Source organism: Salvelinus namaycush, chromosome 20 (genome assembly GCF_016432855.1).
Source record: "Salvelinus namaycush isolate Seneca chromosome 20, SaNama_1.0, whole genome shotgun sequence".
Lineage (NCBI taxonomy): Eukaryota > Metazoa > Chordata > Actinopteri > Salmoniformes > Salmonidae > Salvelinus > Salvelinus namaycush.
In genome coordinates, this window is record NC_052326.1 from 3,094,978 (window position 1) to 3,111,597 (window position 16,620).

Genomic DNA, 16,620 nt, shown 5'->3' on the forward strand with positions numbered 1-16,620 from the left:
TTATATAAATGAACAAACAATGATAATAAAACATGAACACAAAATAAACATAACATTCACAGTGAGGTTTACGAACTCGGAGACTTATGGCCTCTGTTCTATGATCAAACAATCTTATTTCCATCTCTCATAGAACACTGATAATAACGTGTCCACTGGATCCGTTGACTTCTCCCAGTTCAACATTCTCCTTCTGGTTCCTAAGAGAGTTATAGCACAAGACTTGCAACGCAACGAGAAACACAAAACATAACGGTATTAACAATGTGGTAAGCTATGCATAATTATATATGCATGCAAACCCAAAGTTTAATAACATGACAATTCTCATTCTCTATTCACCTGACTATGCCTTCAGAATACTTTTCTGCTAGGTTCGGCAAAAATGAAAGCCCTAAAAAGCCACCTTATGCTTTGGCCCAGTCTTCCCCGTTAGACCACTGGATCCAAGAGGTGTTCCCAAGCCATGCCATTCTCACTTTGCTCCCCATCTCCTTCTTTGCCACCTGATAGGCACCTTAGCTGAGACAAGTGCTTATCTCTAATCAACGATACATCCTCTTGAGGTAACTCAGCACTGTATAGACTTTTTTTTATTTTTTATTTTACCTTTGTTTAACTAGGCAAGTCGGTCAGTTAACCTCACTAGGGTATGTGGGACGGTAGCGTCCCACCTCGTTAACAGCCAGTGAAACTGCAGGGCGCCAAATTCAAAACAGAAATCCCATAATTAAAATTCCTCAAACATACATGTATTTTACACAATTTTAAAGATTCACTTGTTGTAAATCCAGCCACAGTGTCCGATCTCAAAAAGGCTTTACGACGAAAGTAAACCAAACGATTATGTTAGGTCACAGCCAAGTCACAGAAAAACACAGCCATTTTTCCAGCCAAAGAGAGGAGTCACAAAAATCAGAAATATAGATCAAATTATTCACTAACCTTTGATGATCTTCATCAGATGACACTCATAGGACTTAATGTTACAGAATACATGTATGTTTTGTTCGGTAAAGTTCATATTTATATCCAAAAATCAGAGTTTACATTGGCGCGTTATGTTCAGTAGTTCCAAAACATCCGGTGATTTTGCAGAGAGCCACATCAATTTACAGAAATTCTCATAATAAACATTGATAAAAGATACAACTGTTATGCATGGAATTTTAGATCCACTTCTCCTTAATGCAACCGCTGTGTCAGATTTCAAAAAAACTTTACGGAAAAAGCAAACCATGCAATAATCTGAGTACGGCGCTCAGACGAAAAATCAGGCCAAACAGATATCCGCAATGTTGGAGTCAAGATGTCAGAAATAGCATTATAAATATTCACTTACCTTTGATCTTCATCAGAATGCACTCCCAGGAATCCCAGTTCCACAATAAATGTTTGTTTTGTTCGATAATGTCCATCATTTATGTCCAAATACCTCCTTGTTGTTCGCGTGTTCAGTACACAATCCAAACTCACGACGCGTGTGCAAGTCCAGCGGAAAGTACGGACAAAAAGTTATATTACAGTCCGTAGAAACATGTCAAACCAAGTATAGAATCAATCTTTAGGATGTTTTTAACATAAATCTTCAATAATGTTCCAACCGGAGAATTCCTTTGTCTTTAGAATTGCAATGGAACAGAGCTCGCTCTCACGTGAATGCGCTAGACTGAGCTCGTGGCTCTCTGACAGACCTCTGACTCATTCCCCACCTCACAGTAGAAGCATCAAACAAGGTTCTAAAGACTGTTGACATCTAGTAGAAGCCTTAGGAAGTGCAACTTGACCACATAGACACTGTGTATTCGACAGGCCAAGAGTTGAAAACCTACAAACCTCAGATTTCCCACTTCCTGGTTGGATTTTTTCTCAGGTTTTTGCCTGCCATATGTGTTCTGTTATACTCACAGACATCATTCAACCAGTTTTAGAAACTTCAGAGTGTTTTCTATCCAAATCTACTAATACTATGCATATTCTAGCTTTTATGGCTGAGTAGCAGGCAGTTTAATTTGGGCACGCTTTTCATCCAAAATTCCCAATGCTGCCCCCTACCCTAGAGAAGTTGATATTGTCACGATTTCAATATCCAAATAGATACATCCATTTTTCCCACGTACACGAGTCTCTCACCTGAGCCGCTATCACCATCCTCTCTGGTCCATTTCTCCCACCAGCACCCAGGAACATGAGAGAAATGTGAATGATATTTCTCTCCACGCTCACTCCACAAGTGTGGTCTCAGGACTCTGGTGCAATCCTGCTGCCGGTACCCAGGTTAATGGCTCGGACTCAGATAGAAGTGTAAAAAATCACTGTCGCATTGAATGCCTTTGTCCCCATTTGGCCACAAACACACACTGTTTGTGGCCAAATTATTCCTACATGCATTCAGACTAGAGGTCGACCGATTATGATTTTTCAACGCCGATACCGATTATTGGAGGACCAAAAAAAGCCAATACCGATTAATCAGCCGATTTTTATTTATTATTTATTTATTTATATTTTTTAAAATATTTTTTTTATATATATATATTTTTTTTAATTATTATTATTTTATTTTTTTGTATTTAAAAAAATAAATAAAATATTTGTAATAATGACAACTACAACAATACTGAATGAACACTTATTTTAACTTAACTTCTTCTGGCTGCAGCCCGGTGTCGGTACACTTATGACAACAGCCAGCTCAAGTGCAGGGCGCGAAATTCAAAAGATATTTTTTAGAAATATTTAACTTTCACACATTAACAAGTCCAATACAGCAAATGAAAGGTACACATCTTGTGAATCCAGCCAACATGTCCGATTTTTAAAATGTTTTACAGCGAAAACAGCACGTATATTTATGTTAGCTCACCACCAAATACAAAAAAGCACTAACATTTTTCACAGCACAGGTAGCATGCACAAAACCAACCAAACTAACCAAGAACCAACCAAACTAACCAACAAACAACTTCATCAGATGACAGTCTTATAACATGTTATTCAATAAATCTATGTTTTGTTCGAAAAATGTGCATAGTTCAGGTATAAATCATAGTTTACATTGCAGCTACAATCAGAAATTGCACCGAAAGCAGCCAGAATAATTACAGACACCAACGTCAAATACCTAAATACTCATCATAAAACATTTCTGAAAAATACATAGTGTACAGCAAATGAAAGACAAGCATCTTGTGAATCCAGCCAATATTTCCGATTTTTTTAAGTGTTTTACAGCGAAAACACAATATAGCGTTATATTAGCTTACCACAATAGCCAGAAACACAAGCCATTTACCCGCAGCAAAAGTTAGCGATTGTAACAAACCAGCAAAAGATATATAATTTTTGACTAACCTTGATAAGCTTCATCAGATGACAGTCCTATAACATCAGGTTATACAATACACTTATTTTTTGTTTGAAAATGTGCATATTTAGAGCTGAAATACGTGGTTATACATTGTGCTAACGTAGCATCTTTTTCCTAGAATGTCCGGATATTTTTATGACACAACTATTCTGACCAAATAACTATACATAAACGTTACTAAAAAATGCATGTTGTATAGGAAATGATAGATACATTAGTTCTTAATGAAATCGCCGTGTTAGAATTCTAAAAATAACTTCATTACCACATCCAGCTTACGTTATAACGAGAGAGAGCCCAAATCTGGGGGCAAAATAATTGTCAACATATTCCGACAGATATATGAAATATCATCATAAAATGGGTCCTACTTTTGATGATCTTCCATCAGAATGTTGTACAAGGGTCTCCTTTGTCCAGAACAATCGTTGTTTGGTTTTAGAACGGCCTTCTTCCCTCTCGAATTAGCAAGCTAACTAGCCAAGTGGCGCGTAGCTCTCCATCTTCACCATACCCAGAGAACGCAAGATGCCTAAACTCCCGAAAATATTTCAATAATCTGATGAAACTATATTGAAAAAACATACTTTACGATGATATGATCACATTTATCAAATAAAATCAAAGCCGGAGATATAACACTTCTAAAACGATTGCTTTTCAGAAGCCATTACCGGTGACCTCTATGCGCTTCCTGGACAGAGGAATTCTGGGGTCATGTCATTCCAAGAGCTCTCTTTTCACCATAGAAACACCTAGAAACCCCATTTCACCTCTCACAGCCTATGGGACATCTAGTGGAAGGCGTATGAAGTGCATGTATACTCATACATATCAAGCACATTTATAGGCAGATCCTAGAACAGAGCATCGATTTCAGATTTTTCACTTTCTGACAGGAAGTTTGCTGCAAAAGGAGTTCTGTTTTACTCACAGATATAATTCAAACGGTTTTAGAAACTAGAGTGTTTTCTATCCAATAGTAATAATAATATGGATATTGTACGAGCAAGAATTGAGTACGAGGCCGTTTGAAATGGGCACCTTTTTATCCGGCTACTCAATACTGCCCCTGCAGCCATAAGAAGTTAATATAATACATCAATAAAATCAATTTAGCCTCAAATAAATAACGAAACATGTTCAAATTGGTTTAAATTATGGAAAAACAAAGTGTTGGAGAAGAAAGTAAAAGTTCAATATGTGCCATGTAAGGAAGCTAACGTTTAAGTTCCTTGCTCAGAACATGAGAACATATGAAAGCTGGTGGTTCCTTTAACATGAGTCTTCAATATTCCCAGGTAAGAAGTTTTAGGTTGTAGTTATTATAGGAATTATAGGACTATTTCTCTCTATACGATTTGTATTTCATATACCTTTAACTATTGGAGCACTTTAGTATTGCCAGTGTAACAGTATAGATTCCATCCCTCTCCTCGCTCCTACCTGGGCTCGAACCTGGAACACATCGACAACATCCACCCTCGAAGCAGCGTTACCCATGCAGAGCAAGGGGAATAACTACTCCAAGTCTCAGAGCGAGTGACATTTGAAACGCTATTAGCGCGCACCCCGCTAACTAGCTAGCCATTTCACATTGGTTACACCAGCCTAATCTCGGGAGTTGATAGGCTTGAAGTCATAAACAGCGCAATGCTTGAAGCACAGCGAAGAGCTGCTGGCAAAACGCACAAAATTGCTGTTTGAATGAATGCTTACGAGCCTGCTGGTGCATACCATCGCTCAGTCAGACTGCTCTATCAAATCATAGACTTAATTATAACATAACACACAGAAATTAATATGGTCATTAATATGGTCGAATCCGGAAACTATCATCTCGAAAACAAAACATTTATTCTTTCAGTGAAATACGGAACGTTACATATTTTATCTAACGTGTGGCATCTATAAGTCTAAATATTCCTGTTACATTGCACAACCTTCAATGTTATGTCATAATTACGTAAAATTCTGGCAAATTAGTTCGCAACGAGCCAGGCGGCCCAAACTGTTGCATATACCCTGACTCTGCGTGCAATGAACGCAAGAGAAGTGACACAATTTCACCTGGTTAATATTGCCTGCTAACCTGGATTTCTTTTAGCTAAATATGCAGTTTAAAAATATATACTTCTGTGTATTGATTTTAAGAAAGGCATTGATGTTTATGGTTAGGTACAGTCGTGCAACGATTGTGCTTTTTTCACAAATGTGCTTCTGTTAAATCATCCCCCGTTTGACGAAGTTAGCTATCTTTGTTAGGAAGAAATAGTCTTCACACAGTTCGCAACGAGCCAGGCTGCCCAAACTGCTGCATATACCCTGACTCTGTTGCAAGAGAAGTGACACAAAGAAATTCATGTTAGCATGCAATATTAACTAAATATGCAGGTTTAAAAATATATACTTGTGTATTAATTTTAAGAAAGGCATTGATGTTTATGGTTAGGTACACGTTGGAGCAACAACAGTCTTTTTTCGCAAATGCGCACCGCATCGATTATATGCAACGCAGGACACGCTAGATAAACTAGTAACATCATCAACTATGTGTAGTTAACTAGTGATTATGATTGATTGTTTGTTATAAGATAAGTTTAATGCTAGCTAGCAACTTACCTTGGCTTCTTACTGCATTCGCGTAACAGGCAGGCTCCTCGTGGAGTGCAATGAGAGGCAGGTGGTTAGAGCGTTGGACTAGTTAACCGTAACGTTGCAAGATTGAATCCCCGAGCTGACAAGGTAAAAATCTGTCGTTCTGCCCCTGAACAAGGCAGTTAACCCACCGTTCCTAGGCCGTCATTGAACATAAGAATGTGTTCTTAACTGACTTGCTTAGTTAAATAAAGGTGTAAAAAAAAATCTAAATCGGTGTCCAAAAATACCGATTTCGGATTGTTATGAAATCTTGAAATTGGCCCTAATTAATCGGCCGTTCCGATTAATCGGTCGACCTCTAATTCAGACACCATCTGACGTCACCTTCCATGATCAAAACAGCACTTTAGTTCAATTCATTTCTGTTTCAGGAAATCCAGACAAGCATAGACTATATGACAAATTATTACATTCCCAATTTCTTAGTAACATTATCTCTATGACAAACGTCAAAGACCATAACATACTGTTACTGTTTGAAACCACTTTCAAAATTAGGTCATACTCCCTTATTTTACTGGCGACCTCTCGGAAGAGTTACCAGATCAGGAAGTTAGCACCGTAACCCATCTGGGAATCCCACACTCCAGTAGACCCAATCTGATGAAATTTGTATCGAAACAAAAACAAAAATGAAATCAGCAATACACATATCACAATCCATTTGGAGTAATTGTCATCCCTTATTAACATATATTTTGCCTTCTATATGCAGACTGAACAAAATACATTTGTATATTTACCCAAGGACCAGGGCCCTGGAAACTAGCAATTTCCGCTTTGAACCCATGATTCACATCGTGATTCAAAAACAATAAATAACATTAAAAAATAAACTAATATTTCCTTATGGAGTTATCAAAAGTTGTCTCATTTAAGTAATGGTAGAATAGAGACTGGTGTTTCTCATTAATTTTATAATTAAATCCCACCTGTTTCAATCATTTCTAGTGAGATTGATCAGGCCTCACCAGAAAGTCAGGATGAAGGGCATTCGACACCATTAAATATTTCCTCTCCCTTTTCTTTCCCTGTCCTTCAGAAACCTTTTAAACATTTCCATCCTTCTGCATACCCAATTTTAAAACCAAATTGGAAAGACCCCACTAAATAAATCCCACGTTATCAACACCACTTAACGCATATTCACACGTGTGTGTGTGGTAAACCGTAGGTCAAAAACACATGAACAGGCTTTACTAATCTGGGAACTCTAATCCAGATACTTTCATACTTAAAACGGCCAAATATCACTAACTGCTCTCCCCTAGACCACAGTCTCCGGGGACATTCCAACGAGAGATAATGAAACCCCCTCTCCTGGAAAAGTGTAAATTTCGTTAACATTCACTATGCTACATTTTAATCAGCAATCCACAAGTATTAATTATAAACCAAACATGATAATGGTAAATCTACTTTCCTTACTCCAATCATCAAACGTTTGTTTTAATCCCCCCCATCGTCTATGTATCCTTTATTATGCATGTGTAACAGATGTATAGTGTACTCTCCATGCGTTGTGTTTTCTCATAATAAATCACTTCGGCCAGTGGTCCCAGTTGAGCATCATTTATTTCTGCTGCTGTTGTTAAATGGGAAACAGCACGTTAGTTGTGCAGGGCTTAACAGTGTTGATGGCTGTCGATGACAAAATCCCTTGCATCACATTTTCATACTGGGAAGACCTGACGTTCGCGATCTCCCCCTATCTGCAAGTGGGGCCAATCACAACACCCCTTATTGTCATCAGAGTTGAACTAACCAATAAGAATGCTTGAACATCAAATACACATTTCTTTAGAGGCAAGTGGAAACATAATCAACCCTGTTACACATGTACTATTCTCCATAACCACCGCACCACAATGTTCATGAACTAACAAATACAATTAAAAGTTCATTTTAGGTATCAAATCAAAGTTGTCACGTGCGCCGAATACAACAGGTCTACAGTCGTGGCCAAAAGTTGAGAATGACACAAATATGAATTTCCACAAAGTTTGCTGCTTCAGTGTCTTTAGATATTTTTGTCAGATGTTACTATGGAATACTGAAGTATAATTACAAGCATTTCATAAGTGTCAAAGGCTTTCATTGACAATTACATGAAGTTGATGCAAATAGTCAATATTTGCAGTGTTGACCCTTCTTTTTCAAGACCTCTGCAATCCACCCTGGCATGTTGTCAATTAACTTCTGGGCCACATCCTGACTGATGGCAGCCCATTCTTGCATAATCAATACTTGGAGTTTGTCAGAATTTGTGGGTTTTTGTTTGTCCACCGGCCTCTTGAGGATTGACCACAAGTTCTCAATGTGATTAAGGTCTGGGGAGTTTCCTGGCCATGGACCCAAAATGTCGAAGTTTTGTTCCCCGAGCCACTTAGTTAGCACTTTTGCCTTATGGCAAGGTGCTCCATCATGCTGGGAAAGGCGTTGTTCACCACCAAACTGTTCCTGGATGGTTGGGAGAAGTTGCTCTCGGAGGATGTGTTGGTACCATTCTTTATTTATGGCTGTGTTCTTAGGCAACATTTTGAGTGAGCCCACTCCCTTGGCGGAGAAGCAACCCCTTCACATGAATGGTCTCAGGATGCTTTACTGTTGGCATGACACAGGACTGATGGTAGCGCTCACCTTGTCTTCTCCGGACAAGCTTTTTTCCGGATGCCCCAAACAATCAGAAAGGGGATTCATCAGAGAAAATGACTTTACCCCAGTCCTCAGCAGTCCAATCCCTGTACCTTTTGCAGAATATCAGTCTGTCCCTGATGTTTTTCCTGGAGAGAAGTGGCTTCTTTGCTGCCCTTCTTGACACCAGGCCATCCCCCAAAAGTCTTTGCCTCACTGTGCGTGCAGATGCACTCACACCTGCCTGCTGCCATTCCTGAGCAAGCTCTGTGCTGGTGGTGCCCCGATCCCACAGCTGAATCAACTTTAGGAGACGGTCCTGGCGCTTGCTGGACTTTCTTGGGCGCCCTGAAGCCTTCTTCACAACAATTGAACCACTCTTCTTGAAGTTCTTGATGATCCAATAAATGGTTGATTTAGGTGCAATCTTACTGGCAGCAATATCCTTGCCTGTGAAGCCCTTTTTGTGCAAACAAATAATGACGGCACGCGTTTCCTTGCAGGTAACCATGGTTGACAGAGGAAGAACAATGATTCCAAGCACCACCCTCCTTTTGAAGCTTCCAGCCTGTTATTCAAACTCAATCAGCATGACAGAGTGATCTCCAGCCTTGTCCTCATCAACACTCACCACTGTGTTAACGAGAGAATCACTGACATGTCAGCTGGTCCTTTTGTGGCAGGGCTGAAATGCAGTGGAAATGTTTTTGTTGTGATTCAGTTCATTTGCATGGCAAAGAGGGACTTTGCAATTCATCTGATCACTCTTCATAACATTCTGGAGTATATGCAAATTGCCATCATACAAACTGAGGCAACAGACTTTGTGAAAATTCATATTTTTTCTCAAAACTTTTGGCCGCGACTGTAGACCTTATTGAAATGCTTACTTACCAACAATGCAATCTTTAAGTAAAAAAAAAAAAAAGGTATTAGGTGAACAATGGATAAGTAGAGAAATAAAAACAACAGTAAAAGAGACAGTGAAAAATAACAGTAGCGAGGCTATAATAGTAGCGAGGCTATATACAGACACCGGTTAGTCGGGCTGATTGAGGTAGCATGTACATGTAGGTATGGTTAAAGTGACTTTGCATATATGATAAACACAGAGTAGCAGTAGCGTAAAAGAGTGGTTTGTGGGTGGCGGGACACAATGCAGATAGTCTGGGTAGCCAATGGGCAGAGGCACCGGTTAGACGGGCTAATTGAGGTAGTATGTACATGAATGTATAGTTAAAGTGACTATGCATATATGATAAACAGAGTAGCAGCAGCATAAAGCGGGGTTGGGGGAGGGTTGGGGGGACGCACACAATGCAAATAGTCCAGGTAGCCATTTGATTACCTGTTCAGGAGTCTTATGGCCTGGGGTAAAAACTGTTGAGAAGCCTTTTGGACCTAGACTTGGCGCTCCGGTACTGCTTGCCATGCGGTAGTAGAGAGAACAGTCTATGATTGGTGTGGCTGGGGTCTTTGACAATTTAAGGCCTTTCTCTGACACCGCCTGGTGTAGAGGTCCTGGATGTCAGGCAGCTTAGCCCCAGTGATGTACTGGGCGGTATGCAGTACCCTCTGTAGTGCCTTGCGGTTGGAGGATGAGAAGTTGCCGTACCAGGCAGTGATGCAACCAGTCAGGAAGCTCTCAATGTTGCCGCTGTAGAACCTTTTGAGGAATAGGCTGTTATTCTGGCACCACCTGGCCAGGTCTCTGACCTCCCTATAGGCTGTCTCGTCATTGTCGGTGATCAGGCCTACCACTGTTGTGTCGTCAGCAAACTTAATGGTGTTGATCACACAGTCGTCCGGGAACAGCTGATGCTCTCATGTATGCCTCAGTGTTGCTTGCCTTGAAGCGAGCATAGAAGTGATTTAGCTCGTCTGGTAGGCTCGTGTCACTGGGCAGTTCGCGGCTTTGCTTCCCTTTGTAGTTTGTAATAGTTTGAAAGCACTGCCACATAAGACGAGTGTCGGAGCTGGTGTAGTACGATTCAATCTTAGCCCTGTATTGACACTTTGCCCGTTTGATGGTTCGTCAGAGAGCATAGCAGGATTTCTTATAAGCTTCTGGGTTAGAGTCCCGCACCTTGAAAGCGGCAGCTCTACCCTTTAGCTTAGTGCGAATGTTGCCTGTAATCCATTACTTCTGATTGGGGTATGTACGTACATTCACTGTGGGGACGACGTCCTCAATGCACTTATTGATAAAGCCAGTGACTGATGTGGTGTACTCCTCAATGCCATTGGAAGAATCCCGGAGCATGTTCCAGTCTGTATTTTAGCATCTGTATTTTAGTCCTGTATTTTAGCATCTGCTTCATCTGACCACTTTTTTATAGACCGAGTCACTGGTGCTTCCTGCTTTAATTTTTGCTTGCAAGCAGGCATCAGGAGGATAGAATTTTGGTAAGATTTACCAAATGGAGAGCGAGGGAGAGCTTTGTACTCGTCTCTTTGTATGGAGTACAGGTGATCTAGAATTGTTTCCCCCCTGGTTTCACATTTAACATGTTGATATAAATTAGGTAGTCTCCGGCCACCAGGAGCGCCACCTCCTGGGTGAGCGGTTTCCTGTTTGCTTATTTCCTTGTACAGCTGACTGAGTGCGGTCTTAGTGCTAGCATCCGTCTGGTGCTAGTAAATAAACAGCCACGAAAGGTATAGATGAAAACTCTCTTGGTAAATAGTGTAGTCTGCAGTTTATCATAAGATTCTCTTCTTCAGGCGAGCAAAAGCTAGAGACTTCCTTAGATTTCGTGCACCAGCTGTTGTTTACAAATATGCACAGTTTAGTAACCCCTTTGCTAATTCCTCGTTGCCCCGCCACCCTTTTGTTCTAGAAATCTATTTCAGAATAAAACCACAAACTGTCTCATGAGATCAAAAAAATAAGGTTTCTGAGTCTGTAAGGAGTGTTTGCCAGATAAGTCATGCCAATAATGCGAATTGAATTGTAACAATATACATATTGCCAAAGCTTATTTTGGATATTTACAATATAAAAATACAGAAATGAGAATCAAAATTGTCAACGGGACAACAGTAACAACAATAACCAAGGGTCAAAATAACCATACATTCAACAATAACAATAAGCATACAGTAGAGTACATGTGCAGGTTGATTGGTCTGTCAGACACTGTCCCTTAACTTATGGCAGGCAGCAATGTAGTGCGCTGCCAACCCACAGCTCTCTGCATCCTCCCCCAACAGGACGGGTAGCCTACTCTCATCAGAGAGGTCTTTGAAACCTTGAATAAGGGTTTCAAATTTGGGGAAATGACACTCTCTAATTGTTTTACATTTTTTACATTTTGTCAGGAAATGCAGCTCCATCTCAGGTTCTGCTGTTGTGCAGTAGTTGCACAGCCTTTCCTCTACAGGGAGCCAGGTTTTCCTGTGTCTACCCTTCTCAATGGCAAGGCTGTGCTCACTGAGCCTGTACTTTGTCAAGGTTTTTCTAAGGTTTTGATCAGTAACCATGGTCAAATATTTAGCCACGGGGTACTGTTGATTTAGGGCAAGATAGCACTGCATTTTGCTTTGTTCTTGTGTTTCCCAATAAGGAATGTAGTTTTGTTTTGACTGTGTTGTAATTTGGTTTATTCTGATTGATTGGATGTTCTGGTCCTGAGGCTTCAGTATGTTAGCAGTGTGTTAGTAGCCCTGCATTGCAGGGCTTGGTAATGATATGGGAGGGGGTCACTGTATTTTAGATGATTCCAAAACTTAATTGCTCTTTTTTGAGTTTTTATTATTAGTGGATATTGGCCTAATTCTGCCCTGCATGCATTGTTTGTAGTTTTCCTCTGGACATTTAGGAGAATCTTACAGAACTCTGCATGCAGGGTTTCAATGGGATGTTTGTCCCATTTTGATGAAATCTTGTTTTGCAAGTGGACCCCACACCTCGCTGCCATAAAGTGCAATTGGTTAAATGACATATTCAATTAGTTTTAGCCAAGTTTTAATAGGTATTTCAATTTGAATTAGCTTTTTAATGGCGTAGAATGCCCTGCGTGCTTTCTCTCTCAGTTCATTCACTGCCTTATTAAGGTGTCCAGTTGAGCTTATTTTAAACCTAAGTAATTGTAGTATGTGCAGTACTCTATATATTTTGTACCAATTGAGAACTTTGGTCTAATTCCCTGAGATCTGGATCTAATCTGGAAAATCATTATTTTAGTATTTTTGGGGTTTACTGCCAGGGCCCAGGTCTGGCAGTACTGCTCTAGCAGGTCCAGGCTCTGCTGTAGGCCATGTGCTGTGGGGTGACAGCAGGCATAGGTTATCTGCGAAGAGTAGGCATTTAACTTCTAATGCTGCACATATTGCCAGTATACATTTTATTTAATTATGTCACATGTTTTACCCCCTACACCACTTTCAATAACTTTGTAGAACAGTCCTGTATGCCAAATAGAATCAAATGCTTTTTGGAAGTCGATAAAGCAAGCGTATATTTTGATATTATGTTGGTGGACATGTTTATCTATCAGGGTGTGTAGGGTGTAAATATGATCAGTTGTGCGATGTTTTGGTATAAATCCAATTTGGCTTTTGCTCAAGACATGCTTATTAAGGAAGTTTAGAACTCTTACATGTATGATACATTTGTTTCCTCTTTAGAATCCATTCCCCTGGTATTTCGCCTAGATTCTTCAACCCAAAATACTTTTTCCTGCGGCAAATTTAGTCAATTTCTCATCCTAAGGAATCCGCAATATTTGTTCCCTGACATCTATTAAAAAGTTGGGTAAGATGGGATCTCATACGTCTTCCTTTACATAGAAACTGGAATCTCTATGAACCACGATCGATCGAACCGAGCCATACACTATACACATACACTAAAGTTCCTGTCCTGCTACTTTCTGGAGGATTCGTTGTTGCTCTTTTGAAAAAGATCCAAACACTTGCATGGCAGCATTTCCTCTGAATGCAGCAGGCTCCATTCCCACTTTACACTACCTTTTCCAATGACCAACTGAGTATGTACACCTAAAACAGGACTCTGTTTCCACATCCCGCTACTTTTCTTTGTCTTACCTTGGCCATTGAAACTATAGTTAGTGACTATAGTACAGTTTCCCTGTGGCCGTATTAACCCCTCACACGTCTGCGAAGTTATACTCCACTCTGAAAGCATCTTGCTCTATTTCATCCACAACCCCCGCAAATGCCATTTTGATCACAGGTTTCAATCGACGTACTCACATACCCAGTCTTTCTGTGGCTGAGTACTTCTACTTATTCCGGGTTTATCGGTTTGTATTTTATTGAGCTTTTGATTCTGTTTTTATGTCATTATGCCAAGTCATAATTGCCTCCCTGAATTTTCTATCAGATTGAAATTTTCCGTCAGTTGGGAAATGCTGACCAATCTTATCCAGTTTGCAAAATTTTTCCCATGTTTGAGCCCAATTGGTAGAATGCTTGTGCGCTTCTTTCAGCGCCTCCATGGCTTATTAAAATCCTCTAGCTCTCTTTACAGGGAAAATCGGGGCTGTCTGTCGCCATATCAATAGTAATTACTCCCAAACCTCTCCCGACAGTGTCTAGGGTGTTTTAGATTTCTTCACTCCCGTCTACCTTCTATTAACTATTTTCCAAGGTAGCTCTACCCACTTCCCCGGAGAGTAGTTATGGTATTTGTGCCTATTAATTGGTCACGGCACTTAATACCTTGTATTAGAACCAATACTATAGCGTCTGCAAATTTATTACTGGAGAATACGGATTACTTCATGTCTTATTCCAGTATTGCGCCTCAAATATCACTGTTGTTGATAACCCACATTACCAAAATTATTCACACTTGTCTTCCTATTTTCCACATTATCTTTCATGGTTCCCCCTCCCCATAGGGCATAAACCAACCTCTCTCCGTATTGCTACTACACTTAACTCAAACAGTGTTCGAATATCTTATTTATTATTTAAAAAAAATATTCACTAGCTGCTAGAACTCTCGTCTAAAAGGGACTTTTGTCCCTTTTACAGATCTCGCAGGGGAATACCCCCACTAGGAACCTATCCTATACGGAAACTACCCTACACTGTATTGTCACTCCTGGATCTCGCAGAGGAAAACCTCCACTTGGGACCTATCCTTAAAGGAACCCACCCTACACCTGATTTTTACCGGGATCTCGCAGAGGAAAACCTCCACTCGGGACCTATCCTTATGGAACCTACCCTACACCAGATATTTACGACCGGTCGTTACACAATGGGCCTACTGAATAAACTCAGGCTTTCTAAGTCCGTATCCTATAATTGTTCAGCCTACGATTCTCATCTCCCCAAGATGTCAAAATAAGTGGAAACGGGTGTAGGAACTGTGTCTACCTTGTTTGTTGCCAGCTCCAGCTCCACTGATCTGGACTCTCTGGTTTGATTACAATTCGTGGTGAACCCTGCTCGTAGCGCCAACTGTTAGGTTCTAATTTTCAGAATAAAAACTCTACGGACACTATGACAGCTCACCCAAGTTTATTCTTCCAAGAGGATCAATACAGCTGCATTAGACAAACATTTTCACACAAGCACTGATATTTAACCATTTCTCCTAGGCTGAGTCTCCTCCTACCCATCTGAACAAACATTATCTTTACTGCTAGGCATGAAACTAAGTAATACGGCCATAAACTTTTCTTTCGCCCTTAACTTCTCTAGGGCAGCATTCGGAATTTTGGATGAAAAGCATGCCCAAATTAAACTGCCTGCTTCTCGGGCCCAGAAGATATGATGTGCATATAACTGGTAGATTTGGATAGAAAACACACTAAAGTTTCCAAAACAGTGTCTGTGAGTATAACAGAACTGATTTGGCAGGTGAAAACCTGAGAAAAATCCATTCGGGAAGTATTATTTTTGTTTTGTAGTTTTCTATTCAATGCCATTACAGTATCCATTGACTTAGGACTCAAATTGCAGTTCCTATGCCTTCCACTAGATGTTAACAGTCTTTAGAAATTGTTTCAGGCTTGTATTCTGAAAAATGAGGAAGTAAGAGCAGTCTGAATGAGTGGACCCTAAAGTGTCAGAGCTTTTTCATGCGTGCGACCGAGAGAGTGCCTTTCTTGTTTACCTTTTATATTGACGATGTTATTGTCCAGTTGAAATATTATCGATTATTTAGGCTAAAAACAACCTGAGGATTGAATATAAACATCGTTTGACGTGTTTCTATGAACTTTACGGATACAATTTGGCTGCGTTTGAGCCTGTGGATTGCTGAAGAAAACGCGTGAACAAAACTGAGCTTTTTGGATATAAAGAGACTTTATCGAACAAAAGGAACATTTATTGAGTAAATTAATGTCTGCTGAGTGGAACCATATGAAGATCATCAAAGGTAAGGGATTAATTGTATCTCTATTCCTGACTTGTGTAACTCTTCTACTTGGCTGGTTACTGTTTGTAATGATTTGTCTGCTGGGCTATGTTCTCAAATAATCGTAAGGTATGCTTTCGCCGTAAAGCATTTTTTAAATCTGACACCGTGGTTGGATTCACAAGAAGTTCATCTTTAAACCTATGTAAAATATGTTTTGTTTTCTGAATTTTTATGAGTATTTCTGTATTTGAATTTGGCGCCCAGCAGTTTCACTGGCTGTTGAAGAGGTGGGATGCTAACGTCTCACGTACCCAAGAGAGGTTAAAGTGACCTGACCTCGACCCCTTCATCACTAATCCATGGCTCTCTGCCCAATGCCTGCCACGTGATCGCTTCCCTGCACTCAGCACATTCCAAGCTTAGTTGCACCCACTATATACCTTCCTCCTACAGATAACCATTAACTTATGGTGTAGACCCTCTATACCTAAGACCTCCCTCAGTGACATGAATAAGTATATTTCATATTCTCAGAACCCAACACTGAGAAGAAGAATTTATAAAATGAACCCACTGTGCTAGTATAAGACCACATTCATGAATCTATTTACCT

The 16,620-nt window shown here is 40.1% G+C and overlaps 1 protein-coding gene across 1 annotated transcript in view; it reads left to right on the forward strand.

Annotated features, from left to right (window-relative positions):
• Positions 1–16,620, forward strand: part of LOC120064966 (serine/threonine-protein kinase 4-like) — a 55,210-nt gene that overhangs the window by 11,879 nt on the left and 26,711 nt on the right. The window lies entirely within an intron of this gene.